Source organism: Aptenodytes forsteri, unplaced genomic scaffold, assembly GCF_000699145.1.
Source record: "Aptenodytes forsteri isolate BGI_AS27 unplaced genomic scaffold, ASM69914v1 Scaffold3, whole genome shotgun sequence".
NCBI classification, from domain to species: domain Eukaryota; kingdom Metazoa; phylum Chordata; class Aves; order Sphenisciformes; family Spheniscidae; genus Aptenodytes; species Aptenodytes forsteri.
Window position 1 is genome coordinate 2,260,907 of NW_008795283.1, and position 10,749 is coordinate 2,271,655.

Here is a 10,749-nt window from a genome sequence, read left to right on the forward strand (position 1 = left end):
CCTATATCTGTAAATACTTCTGTATGGAAGTTTTATATTCAAATGCAGCTTGACACAGTAAGTAAAACTTAGAAAATTCGCTATTGCTCCATATAATAACATTCAGGTTTCATATAAGCAATGTTATTTAAACAGCTTGTATAGCTTATCCTCCCATATAGCAAGTAGTAAAATAACATGTTCTTTTTTAACATGTTTGGGTTTTACTTCTGGTAAATGTTTACAATTTTTTTAAAAAAAATTCCAGTATTCTCATGGTGAATCATTCAAGGTGCTAAGTAGGATGCGATTTTGCAGTCTTTAAATGAAGCCAAATAAACATTCCTTCTCCCTTCCTGTCACATTAAAATAGTGATTTAATATTTTCTTCATTCTGTGAGCTTGTTTTCAATTTAAGGAAAACTAGCAATGTGGGCTCTTTCCTTATTGTGAAAAGTACAAGGAGCATGCCGAATCTATAGTAATAGGGAACTCGGAACATAACACAGCTTTGCCTTCAAAGATAACCTAAAGTTCGGTCTGATAAATAAAATCTTCCTCTTTCTTGGTTTTGGCTCTCGTATAATAACTGCAAACTAAGACCAGTAAACAAGTACAAAATATGAATTTCTCATGTTAGAGCAGAAAATGGGAAGAAGGTGCTTTAAAGCAGGTGGTAATAAACATTTCTCCTTTATGAAAGGGACTTTATGAAGGTATGTTTTTTGGCAAGTAGAAGATAAACAAGCTTTAACTTCAAGATTAATCCACAGTAAGTTTTTTTTTATTTTAAATACTTTAACTTCTGTGGTCATCTCAGTAATTGAAGTTTTCACAGAATTGGAAAACAGAAGTAAATGTTCCTTTTATACCTCTGGAGCCAGACTCAGCCTTCTGCTCATACAACGATATTGTCTGTAGACCGCTTTAAGAAAAGGGACTTACTTAGGCATCATCTCTCTCTTCCCCCTCATCACCCAGCTACAAGTCTTTTTTTTTTTTCCCCCCTGAAATAAGATACTAGTTAAAACTCTCTAGTGCATAGGTCTTGATCTGCTGTTCTCCATATTCCTTTAGAGTTGCCTTTTACTTGATTAACTACTCGTGAAACAACAGATTTGTTGCTTAACTGAGCTGCTGACTGAATACACTGGAAGGAAAAAACATGCTGCAGCATCTACCTGATGCGCAACTGGTTAGAAGAATCTGGAAAGCTGTCTCCAACTAATCACTGCCTTCAGAAATATAGTGAAGAGTGTTTATGAGCATTTGGAAACACATAATGTGCTAGCAGACTGGCACTCTAGTAATGTAGTCTGCTTTGACAGGCCAGGTGACAAATTACTCTCCAGTTTGCTTCTTGGCTCCTTTCCAGTAAAGCATGACTGCAGCACGTTTAGGACTTTCTCCAGTTGCACCTGTCCTTAGAGGCATAAGATAGCACTTCTACTAAGACATATCAACCATTTGCCTGAGTTCAGCTACTTTACAAGTGAGGTTTGTCAGCAGCATTTTGCAAGTAAAGCCATAAACAAATTCCATGATTACAGAAAGTATGTCAGAAAAGAATCTGTCATCCCATGCGTGCTTTCCCTGTGGCAGACTGTCGGGTGCTTCCTGCACAAAGGATAGGTACAAGTAGCAGTGCTGGTCATACCTGCTACAGTGTGGGAAGAAATGATAAAGTAAATTATATTGGCTGTTTCTGCAGGAGAGTGGTACAGTATTGTAAAACAGGGATAAAGAATGGAATTCAGAGACCTACTATTTCCAAGTGTGGAAATTTTTTTTAAAGCAAGTCCATTAAGCAAGCCTAGCCTCAGTTCACTGAGATGTATGAGCCCTCATCCGTCGCCAGGAGTACAGAGCAACTGAGGTGCTTGCCTGACTTCAGCTTGGCTTGTGGAGCCATGAAACATGCTGCGTCTTTTCTAGGCATGGAGTAGAAAAGTCCTCATGCAGTCTCTGGACTGCCTGCTACTGATTTCAGGCTGGGGCATGACCAGAACGATACAACTCATTACTCAGTGAATAGCCATGCCAAGAAAATAGTAAGGTGAAGTTCTGTGAGATGGCCGAGCTGATCTAACAGTTCACTGCTGTTGAAAGGCATAACGCTACTCCGCACTACGTACAAAAGAGACATTGGGTGTTGTGGGGAAGGGGAGAACAGGACTGCCAATCAGCACCAACAAGCAGAGTAGCTGGTCACTTAAAAAAAAAAGTCTCATCTGAGGCTTTGAGAACAAGGTCAAGCACAGTAGATGATGTTGCAGAAAACAGTAGATAAATTGTCGTGTGTGTGTAATATAGATATACATATAAAGGAGCAGTTTACCTACCATTGCATGCTCCTGCCAGTCAGTAACGCACTGGGGCGGGGGAGGATGCCTGACACTATTCTGTCGCTTACTTTAATTAACCCTTTGGCACAGCCAAAATCTTACAGCCAGTTCAAGGACCTAGGTCTGATGTAACCCCACTAGGATTAGAATTTGAGTTCTATTTGACACCACAATAACAACAGGATCACCCTCTTACAGGAATCTCACTCTGCAGCCTCCTTCAGTACGCTGAAGGGGATTGTGAAAAGCAAAGTTGAGTTTGTATTCCTGCTTTGAGGGTGAAATAAGCTAGGTAGTTGAGATACTTGTCTACAGTTTCTTTCATCATCACATTCTTTTAAAATAGACTGAAATCATGACATCCATCACAACACATCATAAGCACAGCAGGAAAGTAGCATCCCCATCATTACATCAGTCTGTTCTCGTGCCTAACACCACTGTCACGTACAGCGGGGAAAAAGAGTAAGTAGTAGCCAAGACCACCTTGTTATTTTTGTTAGTAACTAATATACGTGCTCTAGAAAAACCTGTTTACAGCAAGAGGAGACGTCACCACTCATAGTATTTTTTTAGGTTGGAAGAACCACCAGATTTTTCACTTGCATTAGAAAGAGGTAAGAAAGTTGCAAAGTTGCTGGCTGTGATCTCATTACCATATGCCAAGCAATGAGCTAGTTCGTGATGCACTGAAAGCAAGGATGCTCCTTAAGATGACTTACTCTCAGAGGGAGGAGGGGAACGCTCCAGCTACTTTGCAAATGTACATAACTGTTTATGTACCCTGAAGCAATTCCCACTGAGTAACGGCCTGATTGTACTGGAACTCAGCTATGTGGAAACGCAAACAAGCCATCAAGAAAGCTAACAAAGTGAAAAAATCAAGGGTAGCTGGATTACAAGTACAAAGTAATTTCAAGCTCCTGTTTTTCAACTGTTATGAAACTGTTAAGTGTCTTATAGACCCTGGAGAGCATTAAAATGAATAAATTACAAATTCTCTGTCGTGCCATTATCATGGGGGGGGGGGGGGGAGGGGATGGGCGAGAAGTATTTGCAGGGCCAGGGAGCATAATTTAGCAATTCTCCAGCAGGAGACAGGGTATGGCTGAGGCTAGTAACTGAGTCTGAGATTCTCAGCCTCACTGAGCATCTGAACCACTCACCTTAGGTACCCACTTTTCCTTGAAGTCTGGAGCGCTGACTTCAGTACTTGTCTCAAGATAAAATGATAAATAACTTGTATGGCTGTACATAAACTGCAAGAGTAAATCTGTTGAAATAGAAAGTTATTTTAAAGCTCTGCCATATTAGTCAATTCTCTGAGGTTTTCTGCACTGAGTGTCTTGTCTGCTATAATGTTACTTAGTATTAGCTGAATATAACGTACCATTCACTGAAATAGCAGGGGAATGAATTTGCCACTGAAATACACTAAGTGGAGATGTTTGGTTTTGTGTAGTGCAAGGCAGCTCTATTCTGACCCATTAATAAATGATGCATCCTCACCATGTCTGAAAAGGACTGATGTTAAAGTAAGCCCCATCTGGATTTGTTACAGGGAAACATCATATTCTAGCAATGAGTTTTCTGATTACTGTAGTCTGAACTATGCCTGTATGAACAGTTTATCTGGATGAAGTTTGGGCACAGCTCCAATTTATAGGTTTTATTCCTACTATTTGTGCTGAGTTTGCATATGACACGCAAGTAAAACTTGCGTGCTGCATATCCCTGGTGGAGCATTAGCAAGGGTTTTGTTAGCAATTTTGTACGCGCTAGTCGATCTGCTGCTGCAACCCCTGCAGTGTCCCCATAGTCCTTCCAACTAAGACTGTTAGTGTGCACTGTCATCTTAGCATCAGCTGTCAGTGACATACACACAGCTTCTGGAACTCTGTGTAGCTGCTGCATGCCTTGCATTTGTGCCACATAAGTCAATGAGACCTGGAGAAGAGGAAAAAATTGTGCTGCGTACTTAGAGGCTGTATTTCTAGACTCTACCACTGGCTAAATATGACACTTGTATGGCCCAGATCTCTAAGGCACCAGTGCTTCCATCTAGCGTATTTAATTCCTGTTCAGACAGCTTCTGCATCGCTCCATTGGCTGTGCAGGAAACAGGCTCCTAAGTTTAAACTATTACCTTCTTAGTTACCTGGGGGATTGGGTTTCACACACTCCCAACACAAACCTGTTGCCCAAGAGGTTGGGGAATATCCATCCCTGGAGATGTTCAAGACCTGACTGGACACAGCACTGAGCAACCTGATCTGGTTAGACCTGCTCTGAGCAGGATTTGACTAGATGACTTCTGGAGCTTTCTTCCAACCTAAATTATCCATCATTCTGTTGGACTCGCTACTGGAAATAGTGAGTCCACTATTCCTAAAATAGGAAACCTAAGCTTTGAATTCCTACTCTGACCAATTTCATGCAGGCATTTGAACTCGGTGTTCCCCAGGCCACTTAGGACAGTACTGTAAACGGCAGGCTATCAAGTACTCACGAGTGGGTTTGCATGACACAATGGTAGTATTCACTGGGCTACAAAAACCACAACTAATCCCCAGTGACAAAGACAGGGCGCAGAACAGTCAGGTTTGATCTTGTTCTGATAATTCTCTTTGAATGAATGAAGGTTCACATGGGACACTGAGAATAATGCCTTGTTGTAGAGTTTTAGTCCTGAGAGTCACCAGACCTGCCACTCATGCAACCCCCCCACCCCCCTCGCCATACACTCGCACACCCCACAAGCCTTTCCAGCCCTCAACAAATTAAAAAAAAACACCTGTATAAGAGATAAGAGGCCTCAGAATTGTGTGATGTACTGATAGGGAAAGCTCAAGGACGTTGCAAAATGCCAGGGGAAGGTAAGAAACAGGCCATGCATGACAATGGAGAGAAAAGCAAATCAATCACACCTGTGCCCCTGCCTCCACACACCCCCCCAACACCCTCTGCTGATCTCATTGGGAGGCAAAGGCATCCTAACGCAGTATCCAGTAACGTACTTGCAGGGGGAAGAGGAAAGTCAGTGCTACTAGGACTAGAAATAAACCTTGTTCCACATTTCATTTTTAGCTATGCCTACTCTCAGGAAGGAAGTGGGGGGCGGAGGAAAAAAAAAAAATCTCAGTACATTAACTTGATCTCTGAGGGAATTCTTAGCTTGTACATCTATTCCACTGTAACACTGGAATGTAGCAGAAGCACCGAGACATAACCAGAGCGTAGCAAGCGGAGTCAGCATTCAAGTCTTCTCTTTGAAGAAGTGCATTTCTCAAATCCAGAATTGTTTGTTCTCCATCCCCGTCATCTCCAGAAGTTTAGCCAGTGCCAAACCAATGCAGCTTTCCTTGCCTGGCTCGTAATGCTGTTCCAGAACACACTTCTCAGCTCAGTAGTATCCTTCTAGATTCTGGGCCAAGTGAGTTTAATTTCAATTTCTATCCACTTTGTGCTAGTAGCATTTTATCTTCTTTCTCCAAGTACCTCTCCCCTCATCTCCCAGGAAAAGCAATCATTCCCCATGCCAATTTTGCTAAGTTAGTAACTTGTGATTGGTAGCTTCTTGTACAACAAGTTGCTTTGTCTCCTGCTCATCCTAGCAGTTTTCTGCATCTTTTCCTAAGTTTGTCTTCGATTGAACGTAGTTATCATTCTGGGCACCTGCAGCTCTAAACGAAGTTTACCAATCTTTCATACTGTGGTAATGATATCTCCTTAGTCTTAACCAAGAATGAATCATTTAATGCCTCCTAAAATTGCATGTGTTGTTTTTGTGTTTACAATGCACTTAATTGTTCGGTGATCACTCAGTGCACCCTCTATCCCTTTCCTCTATCATCTCCAAGTAAAAGCACTCATTATTCCTACAAAATGAAATATCTTCAGCTAGAAAGCTTGACAAAGAGACATGTCAGAATAACCAAGCAGTTGATCTTGAGGACACTCACCTGGGATATTCCAGAGGACTCGAAGCCTGTCTGAAATGAGCAGAGCGGGGGCTACTTTAACCACAAAATTGTGTTGCTCTGTTTCTTGGCAGAAAGGCACCCAAATCAGGTCAGCCATAGCTCCAGGAAGTATTTCCCTTCTGAAAATCCCAAGGAAAAATAGGCACCTCCCTCCATCTTAAAATTAACTAATCATCTTGTTAGCATATTGCATAACCTAGGCAGCCCTGTGCTCAGCACGATGGCTTCTGTCTGTCTTACTCCTCAGCCCTGATCCTCCCTAACTGGAGGATGCCTGGGCATCTCATTTGGAGCCCCAGGTTCCTCCTGCGGGGGAACAGCAGCCAGTAGAATTTTTATCAACCTGCCCCCCAAGACACCTCAAATAAAATATTTTAAGCTCCATAAACCTGAGTTCTCCGTTTAAACTGTTTCTGTAGAAAATTCATGACTACCTCCAGGCATGCTGTCATTAGAAGTTAGACATTACTTAAATCTAGTTGCAGGGAGAACGGAGGTCCAACCTCAAAGGTATTCGACGTGTAATTCAGATTGAAAAAACTACCCATGTGACTTGCCCAGGCTCCCTTCTAGCTCCTGGAGTAATATAACAGCAAAATGCAGGTCCCAGCCCAATACCAGCAGAGCCAGCTTCATGCTGAGCATCTTGGTCCAATTCCCCCTTTTCCTCCCTCACACATGCATTGACCTAACTGATATGTCTTGCCCTACTTCCCATCAAACGCTGACACTCACCCTAACTAGCAATAAGTAGTGCTAATTAGTTAATGCAGAAGATCTTCTAAGAATCGAAACACCCCCCTCTTCCTACTTCCTTAGATGAGCCCCATAAAGAGAAATCCCTCGATGGTTGTTAAATGCAAGGATGCCATCCCTGGCTCACGATGTCGATGCATCAGAAGTTAATGAGGGCCCCAAGAGTGTTTTGGGAGAGCAGTACCATGCAATTGCCCTGTTCTTACATTTTCCCCCTAGACACTTTGTTTGGGTCGCTGACAGAAACAGGCTAATGGACTAGGTGGCACTTTTATCTGATGAGATCCACATAAACACTATGTTGGGGGTATTTTGTTGGGTGGGGTTTTTTTTTCCTACTTGACTAATGTATTCCACAGATGTTTTGCAGGGAAGTTCAAAGTGTCTATGCAGACCTAAGGTAGATAAGGAGGTGCAATAGGCAGCATCTTTCTCTATTGTGTATTTTCCTCATTGTTTCCACTAGTTTGGTGTTTTGGGCATGGTGTCATGAGAATGAGAGAACTGGAGATGATGTAACTCTAGCTAATACAGTTACTGTTTAGGAGCTGTTTACTCATGGGCTTTGTGAAGACCCAGAAAATACTTGCCCCAGAATGCAAGTGGTACTACAAACTAGTCGAAATATCTACTTCATGGCACTGAGCGGTTTTTCAAGTGACTCTTAACATGGCAGATGATAACTTTTTGTGTAAACTTAAATGCAATTAATAATACTGATTTAGCCACATCCATGTTTCTTTGAAGTCTAATGCTTCAGCACTCTTGCAATTACTTCTCCAGATGAGTTCCAGGGGCCTTGGCAATTGCTTGCTGCTGCTATTTTGATCCTATGCCCTAGGAGTATAAACTCAGTTATAGAAACTCCATCTGAGTCCATTTAATGAACTACATGAATCAGAGCCCTGCAATAAAGCCCAATTAGAAATGAGAGCACAGAGAATATTGATCCCCTTAAAACCTTTTACAGCTTTCAGGATCTGCTTGGTCACTCATCGCTACAGCAGGCACTGAGCCTTTCCTGCCAGTTCCCTTTCATTAGCTTGCCGGGATTATGGTCAGATTAAGACATGATTGAACAGATCATCTGGTGGGGGCCTTGGGTTATGAGGGAGAGCCCCCAAATATAACCCTTCTCACACATGCGCACAGTCCTCTGGGTCAGGTTTTATTACTATCTAATTCAGAGGAAATTTCTACAGCAGCGCTTGCTTCTCCTCTGAGCAACACCAAAAAACCCCTTTGAGATTTTCTAATCTGTTTTACTGATGGACATGGTGTCTGGAGGCTCTGAGTTCACAGAGGTCACAGATGATAGCATTACCACGCACAGCACACCCATGAAAGGGTCCCATGAACTCCACTAACTCAAGACCTTCAGCCTTGTTTGCAGTATATTACAGGATAAAGAACCCCTGTGGTAATGAAGCACACGTTATTCAAATGAGACATTTGAATAAGAACTTTGAGAAGTGTGCATTAAGAGGGATGTTTGGCACCCTAGCCAAAATATAGGGCTCAAAGTCAAATGATTTCAGACTCTTTTCCAGGCTGTACCCCAGATGATGTGTGGTGTCCAGAAGCCCAGATCCAAAGGGTGTAGGTGGGATTTGAATTGTTAGATCTCACACTGGAATCCAAAAAGCCTCTCTTCAGCTGTTGTCCAAAGCTGGATTCACCTCAAGCATGTACATCTCAGTCTTCACAATTTAGGATCTGCTCCAACACCTACCCAGAAGTGCTTCAGCCTCAGCTGTGTTCAGACCATCTCTGTGAGTAAGTGCTAAGGGAACTCATAAACAAGGTGTTCCTCCATTTCCCTTGATTTGGTAAGCCTTCCCAGAGCACAGCCATTGCGAATAAACACAAAAATAAAAGAACAGTCACTGCTTTCTCTGTTTCACCAAGCTGTATAGGCTTTTCTGGGGCTGGCAGGAGGGATTAGAGGGCAAAACACTGAATGTCTTATGGTGAGGCTTTTTTGGTATGGAGTATCTGAAGATGACCTGCATCAGAGGGAAAGCAATTACAGTTTTCTAGCAGCAGCTGGGGCATTTGCATGGCAGGAATGTCCTGCATTCCAGGCACTGCTCCAAAGGCTGTTTATGAACTTGAAATCAAATGGTTACAGAATAAAAATGCAAAGTAATTCCTGAAGTAATCTCGGGCTCCAGCCTTGCTCCAGATATGGAAGGCTCTTGAACCACTAGGCTAGAATCATACATCCTGTGTCCAAATTAAGCTTTATTATCATGCGAGGTGTAAAGTAAAGCAGCTTTAGCAGTCAGAGCTGAGAACAACTCCGCCTTGAGCAACCCCAGTTTCCCAGAGGGTCTGTTCCTTCATTAACATGTTGCATTGGTACAAGGGTGGGAGTGATTCCTGACAGCCATATGAGATGCAGCGAGCAGACCCCTCCGATGGATTTCCCCTAGCAGGAGGCTCCGCTTGCTGTGGGAAAGCCACTGTAACAGCGCTGTGGCAGCCCCATGGGGTTCATAGTTCAGTGTGTGCTAAAGGCGTTCCTGGGCAAAGGGGCTACGTCCGTGCTGGCAGCTGCTGGTCCTGACGCCAGTGACCCAGCTGTGTCCTCTTCTGACCTGGGAAAGAGGAACTGCAAAGACAGCTTTTCCAGCACCCTGCCCCTGACAAATTCAGTGCTAAGCTCATCTCCGATTTGGGGACTCAGCTTAGGCTGGTGCCAGGTTTGGTGTTGTTCACTGGCACTATTTATTTTTAATAAGATCAAAATGAAGCTGGGAGGGAAGAAAAAAGGGAAGAGTTTTGCAGAAATCCAGACCCCTTCTCTCTCAGGACAAAGGATTTGTGCTCAGGAGGCTTCCCCAAGCTCTTCAGCACAGGCTCAGCACTTGCAGGCACCTGATAAACTCCTGCCAAAAAAGTTTAAAGTAAACAGAGGTGATGTGTGACATGTTAAATATTGCTAATGAGCATCAGGTGTTTGCAGGGAAAAATGGCTCCTCATCTTAGATATGGTAATTATTTTAAAGATCTATTTAGCATTTAGATTGCTTAGGGGAAAAAGAGCTCGGAGCAGCTGATTGCCTTGAAAAATGCTCCGGTATTAAGTGGGTCTCTTTGAACATTGCTTTCATCTACTCAGACAGAAAGCAGAGGTGACACTTCAGCTTGGGATAATTAGAAGGACTCTGACATCATTTGCTTGTTCTTGTCACCAGCATTATAACGTGCAGCCTCTAGTTAAAAAAATGCACACAACAAGTCTCACACAATAGCGTTTAAGAGAGTTAAAATACAGAAGATTAAACATGCTGCACTGAAGCCTTGAGAGGAGCTTGAGTGAAAGAACCAGCCTGAACATTCGCACTCTGTAATTTAACCCCAAGCATAAGACCCTTTGGTATGCTTTTAGACTTGGCTACATCTGTCGCATTTTTAATGCCCGTTTTCATCAGCAGATATTTACAGCTGCAGCATCATCAGCTCTCACAGGCTGAGTGATTTAGGCTAAACAAAACTCTTGGAGGTGAAGGCTCCCATGAAAATCCCAGATATGGCAGGAGGTAAGAGCAATTGCTCAGCAAGGGACTGAACTCTCCTGTGGCAGCTGAGTATCTCAGCCCACAGTCAGGCTGCACTGTGCTAGCCTGTGCCAGTAAGCCTGGTCTAGGGGATGGTTTAAAACTATTCATGGCTGGCCAAAA